This window comes from Malaya genurostris, chromosome 3 (genome assembly GCF_030247185.1).
Source record: "Malaya genurostris strain Urasoe2022 chromosome 3, Malgen_1.1, whole genome shotgun sequence".
In the NCBI taxonomy this organism is placed as follows: domain Eukaryota; kingdom Metazoa; phylum Arthropoda; class Insecta; order Diptera; family Culicidae; genus Malaya; species Malaya genurostris.
Genome location: NC_080572.1, coordinates 46,985,173 through 47,008,753, shown reverse-complemented (window position 1 = coordinate 47,008,753; position 23,581 = coordinate 46,985,173). Strand labels below are relative to the sequence as shown.

Here is a 23,581-nt window from a genome sequence, read left to right as displayed (position 1 = left end):
AAAATTCACTTTTCGGCGTGCCGTCCGCTCTGCTGCGGGTCTGGCTTACATATACCGCGGAAATATACCATTCCTCAGTTATCCCCGCACATGACCGTGCTCCATGAGCCGCACGTAAGCTGCGTGATCGCTCTTCCTCTCAGCCGAGAACCGATCCGGTGCGAAGCAGCGTATTCATGGCACATAGTTTATGCTCGTAGCTTGGCAATCAAAACACCATTCACACAAGCTTCGATGCACTGGTATGCTGTGCTGGTTTGGTGTGGTGTAGTGATATCGGTTGGGTTGGCGGTGTGGAAAGCGAAATCATTGCGTCTCCCACGAACCACTACAGCCGTACAACGTCACGACCACCAGAGCACGGTCACGGCATGGCGATGGCACCGCCAGGCGCACACTCACACCGGAAAACCGTGCGGTGACTCTCTCCCGGTCTCGGTCGCTAGTGTTTCTCCACTAGCTTCTAGTATATGTTTGTCCGTCATGCGGTGTAGAGTTTTTGGCTTGTGTATCTTCCACATTGAAGAATTGTGGTGGCCGTGAGAGCTGCTGCTACTACCAGAGATTTCAAGCTCCAGCGTCGCTAAACTATAGCTAACTAGAGTATGTTATTGTTAGTGTTCCGTAACCGGAAGACCGAGGACACGCCAGCAACCGTTTGACAAGCGGCTACAGCTCCTATTATCACTGCTCCGGTGCGGTTTCGGGTCCCAGGCAAAGGGTTATCGCTTGAGACGCAAAAGTGCGCCGCGGATGTAAAAAAGGATCCGAGCGGTCTGTTTATTTTTTGGTTCGGTTTGTTTTTTTTATATAGTTTCGATACGAACAATACTGTCAGTATATTGGAGGACCTTTACCCAGCTTGGATTAACTATGGGTCATGTGTACACGTTTATGATCGCCAACATTGATTGAACAAGTTCGGTACTGGAAGGATTTTCTTCAAGCTTCCCGAGAAGCACTTTCGAGTTATTTGCCGTTCGTCGATGATAAAGCCGGTTCAAGTACCGTCCAACGGTGTGTTTTGGTTCGAAAGTAAAGGTGGAAGTGTGGTGGTGAAAGTGTGCATCCTTCCTGGTGGGTACCGCCAGGATGAGCCAAGTGGAGTGATTGGATCGACAAAACGGCTAATAGAAACCAATACCGAAGCAAGGAATAATTGTGTAACTTCAGTCAGGCAGGCAGAGAATAAATCCGGTGGCAAAGGAAAGTTTTTTTTTCGTCGTTCCTTATCCAAGAAGTGCATTCCAAGCAGAGAAGTGAAAAGTGTTGGTTTACATGTGGTACAATGACCTGCATTAGTTGAGAATCACACTACACTGTACGGCCAAAGAGATGATTGTATTTCAAGTTCAGTGGTTACGATATTGATATATTCTATTGTGCAATTACGACGAAGTAGGATCCTTATCGCTGTCGGTGTGCATCATTGTGTAAGTGTGCTTTGATCAACAGAAACTGTTTCTGAAACGTGACCCTTGACGCATCCAAACAAACCCGAACTCGCGTTGTCGGTGGATTGTTTGGATGGTAATTCCAGGAGGTTTCTGCTGGAGTTCCTGAATCGCTGCATTACGGTGGACGTGACGACTTGAGGATAAGCCTATGTATGTCTTGGTGCATTTGCTGCAACGATAGATCGCAGTGCCTAGTCTAATGCACCTTTCCTTCTCCCTTTCGTTATATGTTGGTTTGGCTCACCGTCTTGACAAGTATGTGCCATTTTCGAAATGGTCGAGAATGTGAGAGAATTTGTTACGCTTTGTGAATTGCACTTTGAGTGCATCGGGTGACGGATATGGAATAGTCTCATGTGTATTGATTCAAACGAAGGGTCCGTAATAGATAACGAGCTTTGAGCTCATTGCGTAAGAAGTTATCGTTTTTGTCTCTTGAAAGACTCATGATTCCTAAAGGAGTGATGAACTCAGGGAATCGTCAGCGAAGCCGATTAGAACGTATTAGTGGCCGCAGTCCATGATCGCTAATTGTCTAAGCGGTTCGTGTATCAACATTCAAATTAGCACTGTCGACTGACTTCCTATGATCGTCACCGCTTAGAGGTATACTCTAAGTCGATGAACCAATGATTAATTTATCTATTAAATATTGAACAGAGCGACTTGATCACAAATAATGACACATTTAAAGAGCTAAATACCTAAAACTACAGTCTGCTATGTAGTCCTTTTCGATATCTTCGAATAACACGAAACCGGTTTCTCCAAAATAACAGAGTCGATCCTTCGTTTTTGTTATTTTCTCGACATTCTTTCGAGTGCTGCTTCGCTAGAAGCAGAAGGAATGTTATGTTACGCTCTGAAAAAAGTCAATTCTAATAACCTTAACACACTTACACATACACTTGACCACACCAATAAACTCAAAACTCTTCAAGGTTTCCGCATATAAAATTACCTCCGTCAGTCGTCGTTGTTTTTGTTCACCCTCTCTCTCTCTCTTTCTCTTACACCTGAAGAAACAGGCTGAAAGTGAACACAACATTGTCCAAAAAGGAGATGAAGAAAAAAAAACTCCAAAACCTAGCACAAAAATTCCACGATCAACAACACAGCAAAGGAAGAGAAAAAATAAAAACAAAATCACCGATCTCACTCTCAATCATAATTGCTGTGCTTGGATCTTCACTCGTTTTTCCTCGTCATGTGTTTTCGCCGGTCAGCGTCTTTCATTCGTTCTGCTTCTGCGCCTTCCACTTCTCAAGTCTTCGGTTCATCCTGGTGCGCATGGAAATGATGAGCACGGAAGAAGATCAACCCGTGTCGGGAAAAGGTTAAAAATCTCCTGCACTGTGTTGTTGCTACCGTTTCCTTCTGACGATGAAAATTCTAATTATCGAGCAATCATGAACCCGGGGCCGTCCAATAATAGGCCAACTATTGTGGCCATGGGTTTCCCTGAGCATTCGCTCGAATCGTTCGCCAGATGTCTCTCGGAACCCCATCGATACCTCCATTGACGCAAAGACCATATCAATTTCGTTTTCGAACACTTTGCTCACTCTCTCTTTTTCTCGTTCTCTCTGTCGCTCTATAACAGGCGATCGCGGTGATTGTGATTGAAATTCCGGTCACTTCGAACCGAAAACCGAAAAAGCTAACGCTGGACACATTTATGGCCGGTCTTTACTCGGATGACACAGCCACGGTCAGTCCGTGCACTTACGCATCTTAAAGAAACCGGACTTCCTTCTGCACGGTCCCCAGCCCCGAGAGCCCTGTCTCCGTTCACGCAACCTGTCCCAGCGAGTGTTCTGTCGAACATACACCATCACAAGCCGTGTATCGTGGCGACGACAGTCACTTGATTGCTTCTGTCAAAAGCCGATCAATGTCCCCGTTTCATGTTTTTTAGGTTTTGAGCTCATTGTGGCAGAGCAATTTTAGCAGCACCCGAGATAACACATCTATACGACGTTGTCGTTGATCCGTGGCATTTGCCATTATTACAGGACTGACTTCTGACAGTCGACGGAGAACTCTGTGCAATGTCGCGATGGTTGAGGAATGACGTCATCATGTGAAATGTGTTCCGCTCGGTAGCGGCAGCAATGATCTAATTGCCAATGCCTACCCGAAAGACTTAGTTTCCATCGTATTCGAGTTGATAAACTATATTTCCACTTGGGTGTTGGGAAATATTTGAGAATAAGCACACAAGCAATTGTTTACATTGTATAAGCTCGATACTTTATTTGTCACAAGTGCAAATTTCTCTATTCCCGGAATATTTTAGAGTTTAAAGTTTAGGTACTTTATTGGAAGGATATGGAAACACTGGAAACCCCGACTTTTGATCGGAGCCCTTTAGTGTTATATCCTATTCGACTCATTTCGATGAGATCGGAAATTTTCTGTCCTTTCTAAGAATTATCCCTACGCTCACTTTTCTCGGAAGGGGCTGAACCAACTTCAGCTAAACTTCAGCTCGTTTGGAATCTTCTATTGAGTAATTGGTAAAGCTCGAAAATTAAATGACTGCTACTTTCGGCCTCAAAGATATAATGGTATAAGTGACGTAACCAACAAAACACAATTTTTTCTCCGCTCACTTTTCTCAGAGATGACTAAACCAATTTCAACAAATTCATGCTCGGTCTGAAGATGCTATTAAGTCATTGATCAAGTTCAAAGATAAAATGGCGGACAGCTCCGATTCCGGAGATATAATGACATACGTGACAAAACCGACTAACCACAATCTTTTATGTCGGCTTAGGCTCAATCCGCAATCTTTTATGTCGGCTTAAAATATCGCGGAGATGGCTCAATGAATTTCGATGAAATTATGCTTATTTCATATCAATGAGATTGTCGTTTAACTATTTTACAAAGACTATTTAAATGGCAAGAGAAAGGCATAACCACACCACTCTTATTTTTACATCTCGAAACTGCAAACGGAAAACAGATCGTAGGAAAAGACAAATGAATGAAACAGTTTACGAAACAGATTCGCTCACAGGAGGGATTCTAGTCTTCAACTTTCCCATTTGAAGAACTATCGACTGATTTTTTTCAATGTTGAGTTGTTCAACGACTTTCCCGTCAATAGTGGGTTTAACTGAATATTTCAGTTTTCGCATCCCAAAAAAAAATTTGTTTAATCCATGGTAAAACAAAAATATTCGCCGCTGAACAATTCAACATACAACCTTCTCCTTGCTGTTGTGGTTCTCTACCAATTAAGCTACTCTGTTATATGTGTGACCACACTTCAGTAAGCTGAGCACCTACATGATACTTTGTACGCACCGGTTCAAGTTCATATTGTATCACTGCCTGCAGGTTGATCTCATGCCATTTTTGATTCGTAAAATGCTCTTCCCTTGAGCTTCTCTGAAGATGCGGGAAAATCACGATTGTAAGGGGCGAACCAGGTATTAAGTACTTCTATTTATCTTATCTGTAATTATTCGAAATACAATAAGTCATTTTGAATTGTAATAATGAAGGGTGTTTTTTGTCGTATATGGAATGATTCATTCATCCATACCTGAATGACAAGAGAAAGGTATAATCACAACACTAGTCGAATTATTAAGTTGTTTTCACAAGAAACAGTTATAAGAAAGAGTTTTGGGATATCATTTGTATAAATCAGTTTGTTTTTTTTTTCATATGTATGAAATAAAACTTCTTGCCCTCATATCATATGCAACTTATTGCCATTTTTCTGTTTGGGTTTCTTAGAGTGACCTCCTCCTGTCTTAATCTTCTTTAACATTATAAGGGGGTTAGAGGTTTTGGCACCGCATGGGTACCGACTTGTGCTAATTGCGCATAAATGTTTTTTATTTTTTTCGTTACTTCAGTAAAAATATGAGACTTCGGTATGTGTTGAAAACCCGCAATGCACTCACGAGCCGAAGACTAAACGTACAAATTCAAAGTTTTCTTATTCATCCGAACCCCAAGGTATTGAAACCGTTTATTCCCATGATCCCCTGGGTTTCGGTTTAAGGTGGTCCCAAGTTAGCCGTATTATGCCTGAAATTGGTTACCGATTCGAATTCACTTCATACCTACCTTACCTTACCTTACCTAACAGCTATAGTCCTGGGGTGTCCTTTACCATATCAAGCATACGTCTCCACATAACTCGGTCCATGGCTGCATCGCTAACCACTTAAGGCACGGATGCTTCGTAGATCACCCTCCACTTGATCGATCCATCTTGCTCGTTGCTCCCCTTTTCTTCTTGTACCAGTCGGATGAGATTCAAGAACCATTTTCACTGGGCTGTCGTCTGACATCCTTATGACATGCCCAGCCAATCGTAAAAGTCCGATTTTAGTTGTCCGTACAATAGGTGGTTCTCCTAGCAGTTGTTGCAATTCGTGATTCATACGCCGTCTCCACGTTCTGTCTTCCATCTGCACTCCGCCATAGGTGGTCCTCAGTACCTTTCTCTCGAAAACACTAAGGGCGCGTTGGTCCTCTGTCAACATTGTCCAGGTCTCGTGGCCATAGAGAACAACCGGTCTAATGAGCGTTTTGTAGATGGTCAATTTCGTGCGGTGGCGTACTTTTCTCGATCGAAGGGTTTTTCTAAGTCCAAAGAACGCACGATTTCCTGCCAAAATACCTCTCTGAATTTCTCTGCTGATGTCATTATCGGCGGTCACCAGTGAGCCCAAATACACGAACTTGTCAACCACCTCGATATCGTCACCGTCTATCAATAATCGTGATGGGAGTGTTTCTTCTCTAGAGCCTCTTCCTCTCATGTATTTTGTTTTTGACCGATATTTTTTTGTTTTCAGTCCGATGTATATTTCCATCATCTTCTCAAGGTTACGTCTCACAACATCAATATTTTCAGCGAAACCAAAAAGTTGTACGGACTTTCGGAAGATCGTGTCGATTCTCGCTCTTCGAATCACACCTTCCAAAGCAAAATTGAACAAGATACAAGAGAGTACGAAAAGAAGACTCATTGGAAAAAATACTTATCAAGAAAAGGGATAAATTGATATGTAATGTAATTCGCCTGCGTCCATGTCTGTTACGTAGATCTCATTTTCTGGCCGAGGATCAGTTGCAAATTGGATTGTGTGTATTGGAAAAGTTTCAAATCACGCTTCATCCAATCCGGTTTGGCGATGCAATACATAGGATACTCTCATAAATATTACTGCGATATTTTTAAAAGCTTATTTCATTAAATATTTGAAAGAAAAACACGAAAACGGGATTCGGGTATAAACTAGTATAACCAACCTTGGGCATAAACTAGTAGTACCTATAAACTTTTTAGCCTAACTTAGACAAATGGTTCTTAGAATTAGTTTAAAATTTTAAAAACGTTTCACTTTCCGGAATTAAAAGGTAGTATGTGAAAATCTATAAGAAAATGCGTACTCAATTTTCTTAGAAATGTCTGGAAACAAACTAAGATGCAAAAAAAAATTTAAAAATTCCCCGAAAAGTCTATCCAGATCCGACTTCCGGTTCCGGAATTTTAATGCGATTAGTGGAAAATTTACAAATTTCATGAGTATTTTTCATAAGTGATTGCGAAATTTGTGATTGGTGCAAATGTGTTTAAAATATACTAGCAAATTCATCTAGTTGGCAGATCATTTTAGTTAGTGGATATATAAACCCTATTTTGAGACTCTAGTCCCCGGTTTACGGTTCCGAAAGCACCGATAGTAGTGAAGAAAAACTCCAAAAATGGAACTCACTTCGATTTCGCATTTTTCACAAATTTTGATTCAAATTTAAAGCTCTAATTGTTTTAAAATATACTGGGCCATTCCATTCAGATCCTGCTTTCGGTTCCAAAATTATATGGCGATGAGTGTCAAAACTTTCAAACCGTCATACAAAATGACGATACAAAACCAGTACGCATCGGTACGTGCTTGTACGAAAGAAGAAGAAAACACCACAACCTTTGCTCCGTTCGTAGCTTGCTTTGTTCAATTTTGTATAGCGTGCAGAGTTGTTACATTTAAATCTATATTTTTCTGAAGAAAAATATAAAACTGTTCCCGATACTCAAAATTGAAAATCTGTATATGAAAATGATGTATTGAAAATCTGTATATGAAAATGATAAGAAATTAAGGTGCAACGGAACAGAAAAGTCATTAAATCGAATCCGACAATAACAGCTACTTTTTTTAGAGGTAGCATTTATTGTGATGTAATTTGCAATCATATCTTACATTATGACTAAGGCCACCATCCTTCCATCATATCAGAAGAAATTTTAGTGAACAAAGAACTACGCTAAAATAATGACAAGAAAAGTTAATATAGATGAACAGTCATAAGCAAATGGGACCATTTGTAGTGTTTATCATCATTGATATTTTCTTTTATTCAATTCGTACCCACTTGTTAGTATTACTCCGTTAGTCGATATCGGTTCTATTCTATAAAAGTATGCTTTTTGCCTTTCTCTTATAGAAAGGTTGTACAATCACTTGGAAACTATGCCATGCGATACAGTTCATCGAGCTGAACAATGTATGTGTGTCTATGTATGTACGTATATGTGTGAGTATAGGTCAAATAGTGTCATTCATTTGGTTTGGCCAATGTTGGTGATTGCCGATAATTTGACAAAAGCTGATCGATATTTCTCTTCATTGTATACAACATTTTCAATCCGGTAGAAGATGCTACAAGAACTCCTGTCTCTAAATGCATGAACGGTGAGAGAAGTTTTCTACATTTATTCGTTCCACTTCATACTCTGAGTATTGCACGGTCCTTAAAAAAATACAGTCTGGTAATGATTGGTGCTGTGTGGAATTTACCAAGAGAGCGAATCGCAAGTTGACAATTATCGCAGAAAATCGAATCCATGATTCGATTTGATGATTCTCATACTAGGTTGCCATATTTCAAAACCCTTGTGTGGAGCATTCACATACATTTTCATAGACACAACTTGTGCAAAGGTTATATGCACATAGTTAGAATAAGCGGCAATAATGAGAAGATTCTATTGCAATTGTTAACTGCCCATATAGAATCGGATCGCGAAATGAGAATAAGCGACCGTTTGTTGCTTCAGAGAGAATCCCCACAGCAGCGTGCTAAATCGTGATGCTCATATAGGTCATCGAGAGAAATTCGCTCTCGCATTGGTATCCATTCTATGTTAAATGAACCATGCCGGTTTTTTGTTGCTGAGATGATATCCATCTCTCTTTGATGGCACTGATTGAATCGTGTGAATAGATGGTAGAGAGCGTTCTTTGATACGATGAATGCCATACTTAGGCTTGACCGATTTTCACAAACCTAGTCTCAAACAAAAGGTGTCATAGGCTCATAGGTTGCTATTGAATTTTATCCGGATCCGATTCCCAGTTCCGGGATTATAGGGTGAAATGTGTTTAACATTACACACCATCATCTAGAACGACGATACAAAAAAGAGTAAAATTCTTCTATATTTGACTCAAAAGTGATTTAATTTGTAGGCTATATTAGTTACATACTAAACGAACCGACTGTGACTCCCGGGAAGTTTTGGAAATAGTGGTCAAAAACTCTAAAACGTAACTCACTCAATGTTCTCAGAAATTATTTGATCTATTTTCACAAACTTAGGCTCAAATGAGAGGTCTTATGGTCTCATAGGTTGCAGTTGAATTTCATAGGGGTCCGACTTCCGGTTCCGGAACTATAGGGTAAAATGTGTTCAAAATTTCAAACCGTTATTTAGTGAGAAATTTAAAGAAAAATTTTTATTAACTTGACATAACTGTTTACAAATTGAAAAGGTTATGTTAGAGTATATCCTAAAAAAGTTTCTAATTTTATTCAAGTGTGAAAAAAAATTCTTGCGGAATCTTCTAGGTAATATTTTTGAAAATATAAGTATTACAGCACTTGTATCGATATAAATTTGTATTAAACACGTGAATGAAAAATCTGATATATTGTTTTGAAACAGTATTGCCCATCTGAAGGTTACTAAATCAAACGTCACTGGTGTTCATTTGGGTGACGTAGCCTTGGTCATCTGATATAGAATGTTTGGAGCCAGGAAAACACCTCTCTAGGCCGGGAAGCCCTAACTAAGTAGTAACTAATATAGCCCTATAAATTGTTTATTTCCATAGTTGATAATCCACGTTGGTCTGAATTCATCAATGAAGTAAAATTTTGTTTTACTACAGACTTGTTGTAATTTATAATTTCATTCTAGTACAACGTCGCCTTCTCCATTCAGTAAATTCTCTTGACTGAATTAAATCTCGAAAAAGAAATGCATGTTGACATTGTCAATTATATAGTAGCCAGAAGTTTTATTTTTTTCGATTGAGACAAGATTTTTTCTGAATGATCTTCGAGCTACCGTTTGTCATTCTAGCACTTAGTCACTAGTCCGGACACTGCTATTACTCACGATTGTTACACCTAGCTAAATCGAAAGTATCACCTTGCTACGCACTTTGTATCGGCACAGTTCGAAATGTGTATCGATCAATCCAACAACCACTGGAAACGCCTAATAGCTGCGGGTGCTAATTAGATTCAGCTGTCAATATATTTCAACACCCGGATCGGTTGCGGCCGTACTGCGTGTGCAACCACCGGACACGATGATGCCAAATGATGACGAAATCCAACAGCAGGCAGGTTTGGAAAGTAACCAGTCCGAGTCAAACAATACCATCTCTGTGTCTGTTTCTCTACCTCTACCTCTACTGGCAGTCGGGACGACGGCTTGCGTGACGACGATCTGGAATGGTTTCCGAAGATTCGCGACCTGCAGTTTATTTGTTTGTTCGGTGGATAAATTAGTCGGCTCACCTGCTGCCGTCCCTTCGCCAGCGCCTCCACTCAAGTTCTAGTTCAGGGTGAGAACCTCTGAAACCTAATTACCATAGAACAACAATAGCAGCTGGTCGGTCGGCCAGTTCAATGCTCTGCCAGCGCACAACTAGATGATGACGGCAGTTAGTAGTTAGTTACCTAGGTACGATGATAGTTGCGCGGTGGAAGCGTGCGCGAACAGGAACGTACTGGCATTATGACCCTGAACTGCACTCTTCAGGTGCATCGGCCGATAACAAAAAGGTAAATCCAACCAACCGGCGGCCTTTCGCACCGGCGGCCCTATGACTATGAACCATCCCTCTCTCTCTCTATGGATGTGTATGTGCGTGAATATATTTGTTGATGATCGTCCATCACGACGGCCGCACAGCAACCAGGGCGTCCTTCAACAAGTTCAGCGACTTGCGACTCCATGATTGGGCTGTTTTTACTTCGATGAGAGGGGCCCCATTTTACATCATGCTCCGCTCTCTAGCCAATATACACACATTTATGGGAAATTGCTTCCTTTTGTAGTCTCTTGGAGGTTTCAAAACTTCACCGAGCTGAAGTATGGTCGGAGTTTGTAGGGGGGATGGAAAAGCAGCCCCGGATGATCTCTCGTGCATGACGCTAGCTGGCACAGAACACCACGCAAAACACCTAGATCTAGTTCGGTTTCGTTTCCTCCATCCGCCTTAATTGTGTACCCCCACCACGACCCTCCTTTTTATTATGATTCTATTTGATGGTTCTCCGGGGTTCACTGCGCGGAGCTTTTTTGGGCTGCTACACACTGCCACTGCCACGCAGTTTTTTTTCTTCTACCGGGGGCCTTTTCGTTCGCCGAGTCGTTTATTTCAAGCATTTTTAATTGCTTGTTAATGTTAATTCGAATCGCTCACCGGACCCGGACGGCGGGCGCGGATTGAATCATTGTAAATTCTAATGGATTGCGCGCTTCCAACCGGGTTAAACAGTCCGGCGCGGTAAAGCCGGCAGTAGGCAGAGATTGCCATTTTCGATGTGTTAGCGATCATTGGCCGTGAATGTGCGAAAAAAAAAAACATTTTTATAATTATTCGGACTATATGTCAATGTACTTCCTTCTGGTTCTGGTTGAGGCGGGGCAGTCCGTCTTTTTTTTGTGGGATTTCACAAATCAATCGAAGAATAAGTGCTGTCAAATTAGCTAATGTTTCTGTCATTTTGACTTTGTTTCTCGGTGAGATGACCCTAGGCTATTTGCGAAACTACGCAAAACTGTCAGCAAATTTTGAGCAGTGAAACTACTTTGAGTAGGCGACTCCGGTTGTATGTCTTTCATTGTACATTACTCCATGGTTGCCGAAAATTCTGAGAAGATGTGGTTTTGAACATGTTTCACGTACGTATGTACCAAAGGAAAATGACATCGACATTTGACAACGCGTGTTTTTTTTTATACTACTTCGTACTTCGTGGAACTCATTCCGTCCCAGGAAATAAAACCTTTCGACAATCGCTTGCTCAAACCATCAAATTAACGCAACAAACTACCCAACCAACTAACCAACCAGTTGCCAGTGGGGCGGGCTCCGCATCCGCAGAGCATAAATTAGCATAATTTTCGCTCGCTGATATAATCGCATGGACAGTTTTTGAAACCTGTTTGCGGGTGCTGACTGAACTTCGTGAAAAGGTTTTGATCAACCAAGGTCAGGGGTGTTGAAAATTTTCCCGATAGTGCAAAATTTCGGAAACAATAGTTCCAAGCTATCAGCCGAAAGCGAAACCAGAAGTCACGTGTTCCAAACGTTCGTCCAGCCTAGATCTGGGATGCTCCAATGGCGGTGTTCTAAACTTAAACGATGTGAATTATTTCAACCTTGTCTGGGATGTTAACATTGTTGTTTGAACTGAAAAAAAAAAATCAACGAGCACCGTCAACGCATACACGCACACATATACACATACGCCATGTTTTATTCATACGGTAGTCGCGTATGCGGGTATATCATTTCTAGCCAATCCTTAAAAAATCGGCCGTAGAAGCACTAATCGTAGTCACTTCTCATTACGGTCATTTGCCTGCTTGCCGACGATGTAGGATACAAGCACTAGCGACGAGAAGCAGACTAAAATCGGTTAATTTAAATTTCTAAGTTTGAGTTATGTGCTTCAACTTATTTGCGAAAAAGATTGAAAACAAATTAATTCTCTTTCTTCTTCGGTTAATGATCACGACTTATGTTCAAAGGTTTGGGATAGTATGGAGTGTTTCCAGAAGCGGGTAACAATTCGTCAGACATTCCGTACTCTGGCTAAGACGAAGCTTTGTACACGTGTTCTGTATGGCAAACCATTTGTTTTTTGCACGGATGGAGATACCGATTCGACTGTTAAAATGACAAGTAAAAGGTACTATCACCCCACTAGGAGGATTAAGAAAGTGTTTCTATTTCAATTATCAGATTTTTAATTATCAGAATCGATCTGGGTGAAACTTTGTACACGTCTCCAACATTACAAACCATTACTTTCGCACGAATAGAAATAATTCGAATGCGCTTTCTTCGAATTGTTGTACCTCGAGCACCGTTATTTGTACTCAAATGAAGTCCTAGAAAATGTTGTAGAAAATCGATTGGATTTTTTAAATAAATCATGCTTTGGAAAAAGGTGCAATTATTTTTTTAGCATTAGTGAATTGATCCGAAAAAATAAAAAAAAAATCATATATTCAAGTCTTACTATGCGGGAGATACGTATCGCATAAAAAATTCGCACAAATTCGCATTAAAAAACGCAAAACTAAGTAAAATGGTTATTTATTGCCAGATTGTGCATTTTTAAGACAAAACAAGAATACCGTATAACTTGAAAATTTACATAAAAACATATAACTCTGGAAAATCGTATAATAAAAACGTGCTTAATCCACCTAGCAGTGAGAAGATATCTTTTTTTTTTCTCATGACATTATTTTAATGGCCGTCGTTTTAAGCGGCAATTTGTGATTTTAATCACTCAATACCCTGTAATGTCGAAGCTGCAAATCGGATCGGATTCCATGAGATGTCGAAGATAGTTTCAGTTTAGAGTTTACGGTTATTTACGGTACTTCCAGAGCCGGTATTCAGGAACCAGCATAACCCAAAACGATTCGTATGGCCAAAAAATAAATATGACGAAATTGCAATAGCTCTCAGTCCAACTTTGAAGCTCTTCTATTTCGGCTTGAATTTTGAAAACTCATCACCCTGTAATTCCAGAATCGGAAATCAGAGTCGGATAAGTCGGAATTCGAGAATCGGTGTAGCTGAAGTCAGTTGTATTCACCTGAGGAGTTGTATAGTTTACATTCGATTCAAAATGTTCGAAAGTCAATGCCGACTCACTAAAAAGCAAGATGTTTTATAGAACCTTAAGACCTTTCATTTGAATCTTAGATCGGTTCAGCCATCTATGAGAAAAATGAGTTACACTATTTTAATTTCGTTTTACATGTCATCCTGTAGCTCAGGAACCAGAAGTCGGATCCAGACGTAATTCAGGAACTTTGTTTGGAAGCACTTGTATGAATCTGAGTTTGTAAAAAATGGTTGACTCATCTCCAAGAAAATTTGAGTGAAATTATTTTCCACACACGCATTTTCTGATCTCGACGAACTGATTCGAATGGTATATGGGTGTTATGTTCTTCCAGCATGCATTATTGTCAGTAGTTTAAATCAATATAATTATGCAATTGCTTTTAACTCGAAAATTCTGCCATCTTTCCCATCATTTGATTTACATATGTCATATTCGAATGATTATGTTGCCAAAAACGAACCGTGCTAAAATCGGTACGAGGCAAAATGTCATGGAAAAGGATGTTGTACACAGTCTTTTTGGTACTTAGAAACAATTGTATGTAAGTGTATAAAATTCGTGCTCCCAAGCATAGCTTTGTCATACAATGCACAAAACTCCTACTACTGGAATAAGGCGAAAAGTCGTTTACACAAAAATATCGATATCTCCGTTAAAAATGGACGGATTTTGACAATCTATGGCTTGTTGGATAGCTATTACCGTGCGGAATCTAAGTCTAAAATCATATTCTGTTTACAAGGTCAATTGTGACAGATATTGTCAAGAAACTAAAAATTTTGACTTAAAACTTCGTATAACTCAAAAAGTAAACATTCGATCTCAAAACCATTCAATAGCGTTCAGGGTGACGGGGAGGCCTCGGAAAATTTTTCTAAAGTTTGAGCGAATTCTATACCTATTTTTCATATTTAAAAAAAAAGTAGAACGTATAAAAAGACTGGATTGTATTTTGTTTGTAATATTTTTATTTCAAACTTGTTATAATAACAAACTTATTTTTAAATTTGATAACTATCTAACGAGGAAACAGGTTGAAAAAATGAGATACGAATACAACTATGTAATGGAAACCGCGAAAAAGCCATCGCATAAACGGAACTTGAATCCGTAGCTTGCTCTTGTTCAGGGAAATCGCTTTACCAATTAAACTAGCCCCGCATTAGAAACACACATGAAGAAACAGCCTAACGTAACAGAAGAACCGAGCATACTTTGCTGTTCTCTGGCGCTACGTCGTTTAATTCTAGTCATATATCTATGGAAACTTTTCCGCCAAAAATCACCACACGTCGCATTATTTCCATTTTCCGCTTTGCCGTCTGACACTGATTTGAGGTTTTGTTTTTGTCTCTATTGCTACCTATGGCAAAACGAATACCCCGGATAAGAGCTAGCTACGGGTTCGAGTCCCGTCTCTGCGGTAGTTTTTTTTTTGCAATTTTCATTACATAGTTGAATTCGCATGTCATTTTTTCAATCTGTTTTCCTCGTTAGATACTGATCAAATTTAAAACTATCGAATGTTTGTTGTTATGACAAGTTTGAAATCAAAATATTACAAACAAATACAGTTTTTTAAACAATTTATTATGCGAATTTCCATAGTTATACGGTTTTTTTATGCAAATTTTCAAAGTTATGCGGTTTTCTTATTTTGTCTTCAAACTGCACCAAACGTCGAGATCTCGTGTTACGTACAGTGTTACTTTTCACGTACATGGCCTCAGGATGAATATTGAAATATTTTGCCAGTGCTACTGGTAGACAATAGAGCTGAAATTAGAGGGCGACAAATGAGTAGTTATGAACACCAAAAAGGCAGGGGATGTTAAAATAGAAGAAAGTGAGATTGATGATTATTACAAGCTTCAAGTTATGGGAATCAATTATAAAATTGGTGATACCACCACTTGTTTGTAGAAATGTTACACATTTATAGAAAGTGGCAACGCATTGTTGTCTTGTTCCAGAGCATTGGTTTAACAGGATGAAAACTGTGTTAATTTTAATAAAAATGTCAAAAGAGGTAGTATTTGTTTCCAGTCATAGTTAGACACAGTAGATGTAGAAGCATTCAAAGCAAAGTCTTGGCATTACATTCCTTTTGTGGAATTTGGCCTTTCTGTTTCAACAGACTTCGCAGCCGATTCATATAGCGTACAGAATCATTGCATGGCTAGTACTATGGATCCTACTGACGCTAAGAATCCTGCCAGCCGCATTCAACATTCACCAATTCGGTGTGCGAGTAGATGGAATTTTCGCGATGCTCGAGCAAAATTTTAACGTGTTGCTCCTTATGGTTTGTTTGAATTTGAATTGTAAATTGAAGAGCTAATTTCAAAATCAAACAGTAGGTAAGTGATGTTTGTACACACACACACATCTTCAGAATGGGGGCTGCGCAGGTTTTTTTAATGCATGATGAAAAACAAACCTTCAGTGGATTGTAATACCCTGTGTATCACACCGTCTGTGTTGTTTATTTCGTAGTTTGTTCTGTTAAGAGTATTTTTGACGGTCTTGAAAAGCATTCAAAAGTAATTTTTCTCTGGACGGAGAATATTTTATGAGAATAATAGAATTGGAATTATTTATATGCGATCCAGAAGTGAATGTTACTGACTAACTGAATTGCACAACATTTGAATTCTATTTCGACATAAATTCAACATTCTGAGTGAACAAAATTACGAGTTACTCGAAACTTTCGTAAAATCTGTTATACAAGGTAGGATCGAATCGAGAGAGATCCTGCTACCGATGTCGATCGTAGCACAATCGGTAGAGGTGAAATGTGCATTCTCGCTCGATGCGAAAGGAAAGATACGAAGGCCGATGTAATGAGTAAAAAGTGAAGGGAGTTTCGACATAATAATTATGCACACACACACACACAAACACGAAAAAAAAGAAGATAAGAAATAAGGATGCTTGATCTTGGTTCTGTAAGGTTCTATAGTAAAGGTCGAGAAGAAAGGAAAATCTAAAGGCGAACAGGTTGAATATTTTTTAGCCCTATGCTTCGTTTTTGTTTCTTTTATTTTTCAATCAAGACGCAAACTGGTTCCTGGTTGAATGAATGACAGGAACATACTTCTCATGGATTTGGGTACGTTTGGTTGCTGTCGCTTTTCAAATCGGTTAATAGAACAGATTGTTTCCTGGTGGATTTGATCCCAAAGCTGCTATCTAAAATTTGTCAAGTCTCATTGGAGTGATGCATTGTGGCGATCGTCCAAACTCTTTTCAGTTTCGAAGAGAAGCATCACATCCCGTATGCATCAATATTTCCATAATTGGCCCAAGATCGTTTCATCTTGATGGAAAAAAAATTGATCAACTCACCTTGAAGAGTGCCCTGAACCCATCCCGCGTGTGTCCTTCCATTAGTCAGTTATCAAGATTCGCAGATTGCTGCCAGTGCACTGCCGCCAGACGCGGGTTCTCGTTCGTTTCGTTTTCAGCTTTCTGTTCCTTCTTAACGGCTATGGGGATGCGATGCCAAGTTAAATAAAAACTGCAGCCAACCTTGATAAGCGGTACCGACGTCGGCAGGCAGACAGCGGCGCGGAAAAAAAAGAGAACGTAGATAGCCGCATCGGGCACAGATACATGCAAAGTGCAGCTCTTCACAACCTAAAGAAATTCATTCTCGTCGGTTCTAGCGGGGGGCTATCCCTGTCCCGTTGCCCCATCAGTTTTGGTTGCACTACTGCGTTGCACTGGTGATAACATGAGTGCGGGAAATGCCTCGTTCCCAGTGACCACGGCGACGACGACGACGACGACGACAACGACAACGACAACGACAACGACTGCGGCATGCTATCTGTAATCAATGCAACAATATCATTATGTAAATAAGAACTTTGCTCGCCGTGCTCCCGATCAATGCAATGATGGTGTGGTGCAGCGTCGCCTATGGCCAGTTTGTAGTGGCTTCGTTGCCTGGTTTTTGTGGTCGTTCGACAACATAAAAAAAAACATTTACTGTATTTGAATTATCTACGTTGAAACTAGATATGTTATAAATCAAAAAAATTTCTGTCAACGATTGTACAGAGATTTCCGTACACCAAACTTGAAGGAATTAAAACATGTGTCGCAATTTTTCACTTTTGTCCGCAAGCAAATTTGAAGATAAAGAATACCTTCTAAGGTGTCAGAAATCCACAATCATCAGTCTAACGAGTGCCTATCGCGTTGCGTTGGGCGAAACATACTTTCTTCTCACAACTATCAAAGGTCTGTGGAAAGAAAGCATACATATAAAATCGTTTCCAAGTTATGCAAATTTGCCGACATTCGTTGATGGAATGGATTCGGTAAAGTGTAGGGACGGGATCTGGATAGGCGAAAGGTAGTAAGCGAGTGTTTGTCCGATTTGAATTCTATCTTGGTGCACTCTTAAATAAAATCGGTTAAATTTTCGTTATCTAACATTTAGTCATTCAGTCTTCGTTAATTGGATCACACAAGTAGGGGAAAATGGGAAATTTCGCACCACACACTTTGCATCCTCTTCGATTGAACACAGCCAGCGAGTGCGAAGCCTGCCCCGCAGTCGACAAACTCTTTTCCGACATTCTTGCTACATGCCCAGCCCACTGTAGTCTGCCGTGTTTTATAAGTCTTCCAATGTCCGCATCTTTGTATACTTGGTAAAGCTCATGATTCATGCGTCTGCGCCATTCTCCATTCTCTTCTTTCCCGTCGAGTATTGAGCGCAGGATTTTTCTCTCAAAGACGCCGAGTACTCAAACATCTGTTTCCTTCAATGACCATGCTTCGTGACCGTATAGGACAAAAGGTAGTATCTACAACTTGTATAGAGCAAGTTTTGTACGTGTTTGCAAGCTACGAGACTTCAGCTGGGTACGGAGCCCGTAGGAAGCCCTATTAGCAGATGCAGTACACTTTTTTACCTTACGACTAGTATCATTATCGCATGTCACTAGTGTTCCAAGATATATTGTATATTTGGGTTGGCTCGTTCTCTACCAGCCACCATGTACTTAGTCTTAGTAGAGTTTATCGTCAACCCTATTCTCGCAACTTCTTTCTTGAAGGGCACAAAGGCATCTACCGCAGCTCTACGATCCACACCAATAATATCAATGTCGTCCGCAAAACCAAGAAGCATGTGAGACTTACTGATGAGGGATCCGTTTCTCTGCCCGCCGGATTATCGTATTGTACAGGGTCCGGCACTCGAAGTGTAACCAATTAAAAAGGCCATAAATTCAGTTTGGAAAATTACTTTTACTTAATTCAAAGTACAAAATGTGTAAAAATAATACAAAATTCAGAATCAATTCACTTTTGCTCGATATGACCACCTTTTGCCTTGACTATGGCCTTGAGACGGTCAAAAAACGAATCGCAAGCTGCCCGAATGTGACTTGCAGGTGTATTTTGGCCCACTCGCGGACAATAACTTTTTTCAGCGCCTCGAGACTGGTGTATCTTTTAGTTCGGACTTTGCTCTCCAAAATGGCCCAAAGAGAATAATCCATTGGATTCGCATCTGGTGAATTCGAGAGCCATTGTGTGGACGTGATGAAGTTCGGAACGTTGTTTTTCAGCCATTCTTGGTTCACTCGAGCTTTGTGAGACGGTGCCGAGTCCTGCTGAAACGTCCATGGTCTGCCACCGAAATGTTTGTCTGCCCACGGCTTCAAAGCAACCTCCAGAATACTTTCCCGATAATATGTCGCATTTACCTTGACGCCAGGCTCGAAGGTCTGAAGTTGGTTACACTTCCAGTGCCGGACCCTGTACCTTCGAGCGCTATATTGAACAACAAATTTGAGAGCGCGTCGCTCTGCTTCAATCCATCTAACGTCACGAAAGCATCGGATGTCGTACCAGCTATTTTGACGCTTGATTTCGATCCATCGAGCGTCGCACGAATCGGTCTTAGCTTTGTCGGAAAGCTATGTTCTTATATGATCGGCCACAATTCGTTACGTTTCACTGAGTCGTACGCTGCTTTGAAATCTACAAACAGATGATGATTCCACAAGTTGTACTCCCGAAACTTATTGAGAATTCGTCGCAAGGTGTATATAGTTTTTACAATTAAGTCGGTGACCCTTTTTGTAGACAGAACATCTAGTTAATCCGAAGGCATTTCCTCTCCTTCCCAGATCATTCCAAACACTTGGTATAGTGCGTAGTACAGTCGCTGTCTAACCGCTTTGCGTATTTCGTCTAGCGTGGGTTGGTCCACAGATTTGCTCTGGTTTACGGTTAAATATTTAGGGCGTTGGTCTTACAGGCCAGTTGTCGTATGTTCGATCCCCGACCTAAAAGGGTTCTTAGTGTCAGTAAGATCGTAGCACCTGTTATATGAAATGTTTCTGTAGCCTAGAGTAAAGATTGTCCCAGAAAGTATGGACGCAACCAAAAACCGCTTCCATTTCGCAATGGTTCAGAATCTGTCAATTTTGATGGCTGCGTCTTGTTGTTTACACTCTTCTCTAATCACTTGTGTACTTGTTTATTCGTTTTCATTAGTTTGTTTCGAAATGCGTGGACTTTCAGCAGAACAACGTCGAAAAATTGTGTACAAATGGTGCACAGAACGCGGACTGTCACTGAGAAAGATAGCAAAAATGGAAGGAGTAAGTGAAAAAGCCGTGCGAAATGCAATCAGGAAGTTCGGTGAGGATAACACCTATGAGGATAAACCGAAAACGGGTCGAAAATAATGTCCTGCTAACTCTCAGTGCTAATAACTGTTGTCTTCTGGCCAGATCTTGCTTCTTGCCACTACCCGAAATCAACGGTAGAATGTCACTTTCGTCCCAAAAGACATGAATCCACCAAATTGCCCACAACTTCGACCAATTGAGGAATTTTGGGCATTAACGAAGGCACATCTTAGGAAACATGTCTCGGCAGCGGAGACCATTCAACAGTTCGAAAAAGATTGGAAAAAAGTGTCAAAACTTGTCGCCAAGAAGTCTGTACGGAATTTAATGAGGAACGTTCGCAAGAAGGTGCGCCAGCTAGTCTACAATGGCTAAGTAGCAAATGTTGAGAATAATATTCTGTTGTTGTAGTCTAATATTATCAATATATCGAATAAAATTTGAACACTTGTGAACTATTTACAGTGAAATCAAAGTGCGTGCATATTTTCTGGGACAGTCTTTAGGTAGTGAAATCTTTTGAAACAGATGGTCAAATTCCACAAAAGGAATGTAATACCAAGGCTTTTCTGGTGTAATAATGCCTTTCTAATAGTTCTTAAAAAAAATTATTTGAATCTTGAATAGAAACAAGAACGTTTAATGGGGCTTGAACTACCACGCGTACTTTGTGATAAAAAGATTCTCGATTCAAGTCGCGCGGCGGTCGCAATCAATCAGTTTCCATTGTTTTTTTCAATGAATTTCATGTCATGGAATTCAAGACCCAATATTGAATATTCTTTCACGTAAATTTGCGTGAACTGAGACGCTCCGTTTATGTGCATCTAATAAGATGTAAAATCATTGTTTTTTTTCGAAGTGTGTAAAAATCGATTCAGCCGACTCTGGGGAAAAGGTAGTGAGTTCCAGTTTGGAATGTGTTACCATTATTTCTGGTGCTTCCGGAACCGGAATCCGGGAATCGATCGGCTCTCTTGTCGAAAATCTAGAATGATTCGTAAATTGGAGTCCAAATAAGAAGATTTTTACCGTTTTGTTGCATCGTCTCTCTAAACGACAGTTTGAAATATTAAACCATCATCAACTTTTAGTTCCGGAAGTAAGCTCTGCTTGTCATAAACCAACAAGGCCTTCGAACGTGGAGTTGTTTTTAGCACCGCCAAGTGTTGTTATGGGATTTCTATCATAACTTTGAATGTCAGTATGAATTTTTAACATTTATCATCTTATAATACCGGAACCGAAAGTTGGATAATTGACTGTTGGTAATTGAAAAGCACTGTAAGCCCTTTCATTTGAAGTTAAGTTTGTGATAATCGGCCTCACCATCTTCGGTGAAATTAAGTGAGTAGCATTTAAGAATTTTTACCACTATTTCCGGTACTTCCGGAATCGAAAACTGAGACCAATATAACGCTCTCTTTGCTTCTTTTCACATGGTCATTTTTGAAAAAACACCTTTGAAATCGAAATTTTTGCGTTAATCACCCTGTAATTCCGGAACCAGAAGTCGTACCGAAACAAAATTCAGGATTTTTGTGTGGCATCTTAAGACCTTTCATTCAAATATAAGTGGTAAATAGTAGATAACAAGGGATCTTTGTGTCTTGATCGAAAGTCACAGAAGAAGGTATAGAATACCGGGAAAAAGTTCGTCTACACTGTCTTATCGATAGAAAGAATCTCTTCGGTCTGAGGCATAGTTTTCCGAATAAAAGTATCGTTAGCTACACTTCTGTTTCATTATCTTCCATATGAACTGCTATGTTGCTCGAAAGCTTTAGCATCTCAACAAAAAAAGGTCTCTTTGCAAAATTTGTTCCAAACCGGACATAGGAAGTATACCTGAACGGGCGGGTCCACTTTGCATGGTCCGATTTGGCTTAAATTTTGCAGTGACCTTTTTCGAAAATCATTTGGAAACTATCGCTTTGTAAAGTATGATTGTTTCCAATTTTCCATTTTAATGTTGAAAATCACTAAAGTCACGAACTTCCCTGTATTTATTTTTTTTGTTATTGCCAGACGTTTTAGGAACGCATGAAACGTCGAGATTTAGTTTTAATAAAAAAAAATGTTTGAAAAAATCGACTCTGATACAAGGAAAATATTTGATATTTATATTTTCCCAGTCAATTTTTTTCAAAATATTTGTTTTTTAACATTTTTTTTCGAGAGATTTTTTTCAAGACTCGAAGTTTCCTGTATTTCTAAGACGTCTGGTATCGAAAACAAATTTTTCGATAATGTGCTTTTTGGTGTTTTTAAAGTTGGAAAGGTAAAATTAATGACCATCGACTCGTAACACCCTAAATTATATACTGAAGATTTGTTTCCTAATCATTTACACACTGTTGCATTGTTTGAACCTGTTCCGGAGACTGATTGTGCACATTTCAAGTAACGTTAGGTTTTTGTAAGTATTGACGGCTTTCTCAGTATTGACGACTTTCTGACTAGGTAAACGATTTAAGCCTTATATTGCCCGACGTTTCGGCCGTTTAGATGGCCTTTTTCGAGGGAAACTGTAATGTTGGGTTTTTATTGTTGTTGAAAAGTAGGTAAATAAAGTTACATAAATACAAGAACAGTTTTTGTCAGTATCAAATGAGAAAAACAGATGGGTATAAGATTGACGAATACAACAGCGAAATAAAAATTTACCGTCAGTCGGTGTTGAACAGTCGTTCGCACCGCACGCGTATAGCTCTTGGCTATGGAATTTTTTTTTCTGGCTACCTAGAGTTTCATTGATTCAAGGCTTCAGTCTTTTTCAAGACTACCTGAATCACTAACTAAGTGACTAAGTGATACAAAGAGTGATATTAGAGTGTCTAAGTGATACAAAGAGTGATATTAGAGTGACTAAGAAATTAATCAGCCTTTTTTAAGGCTAGCTAGGAGTCTAATCGAAGACTAATTTAGCCTAGTTAATTTAATTTAAAATTTCATTCATTTCAAAAATGCCTGCGTCCAACCAGAAAGGCAACAAGCCTAAGGCTAAAAATAATTCAATACGGAATAAATCACAATCCGTTATTCAACATTTTTCTAATAACATTCACGATATTATAGAATCTGAATGTAAACATAAAAGACAACGCACGGATTTCCCTTCCGCCGATCCTATGCCGTCTAACAATATTTACGAGATTCTTCCTGAATCCGATTGTAGCGACATAGAAGAAAATTCTTCAAAAATTCCCAAAATGGACGCTTGTCGTTCTGGGAAGAAACATCAATCTATGC

At 39.8% G+C, this 23,581-nt stretch overlaps 1 protein-coding gene across 4 annotated transcripts in view; it reads left to right on the top strand.

Annotated features, from left to right (window-relative positions):
- The window catches only part of LOC131439359 (ecdysone receptor), a 632,366-nt gene that overhangs the window by 407,343 nt on the left and 201,442 nt on the right, over positions 1–23,581 (top strand). For 2 of the 4 annotated variants that reach the window (XM_058610277.1, XM_058610276.1), the window contains exon 1: positions 461–1,433. The exons of the other annotated variants lie outside the window; for them this stretch is intronic. The gene's annotated coding sequence lies outside the window, so the exon portion shown is untranslated. Of the gene's footprint in view, positions 1–460; positions 1,434–23,581 lie in introns of those variants that run through there. 4 annotated transcript variants of the gene reach the window in all.